The sequence below is a fragment of the Penaeus monodon genome, chromosome 29 (genome assembly GCF_015228065.2).
Source record: "Penaeus monodon isolate SGIC_2016 chromosome 29, NSTDA_Pmon_1, whole genome shotgun sequence".
Taxonomy (NCBI): domain Eukaryota; kingdom Metazoa; phylum Arthropoda; class Malacostraca; order Decapoda; family Penaeidae; genus Penaeus; species Penaeus monodon.
In genome coordinates this window covers 3,911,202-3,911,607 of record NC_051414.1, presented here as the reverse complement: position 1 = coordinate 3,911,607, position 406 = coordinate 3,911,202, and the positions used below count along the sequence as shown (strand labels likewise).

Genomic DNA, 406 nt, shown 5'->3' with positions numbered 1-406 from the left:
ACAGAAAATATTGTTTAATATTAATATGTTAAATTGTGATAGCTATTTTGATTCTCAATTGTTAGATTATTTTGAATGAAAATTGTAATTACATCATGATATTTAGATTACGTGTAATGTAATTCATAGGTATATTATAATTTGATCTGGATACAACTAGAGATAAGTTTGCTGTATTTGAGTGGCTAGACCTAATGATAAACAAGAAATTTTCTTTTTTGCACCTTCGTATGTGTTTCATTTAAGAAGACTTATAGTGGTGCTCTATACCAATGTGATCTTGAGTTTTTGAAGATTTTTTATTTCCCATAAAAGCATAAATTTCATGACATATATCACAAAAGAAATGTAAGTTGTTCAAATTAAGCAGATAGGAATTTTAAACACTTCATTATTAAAGTAAGTT

General features: G+C 25.4%; 1 protein-coding gene across 1 annotated transcript in view; it reads left to right on the top strand.

Annotated features, from left to right (window-relative positions):
* The window catches only part of LOC119591625, a gene marked incomplete at its 5' end in the record, with an annotated part of 4,970 nt that overhangs the window by 2,081 nt on the left and 2,483 nt on the right, over positions 1–406 (top strand).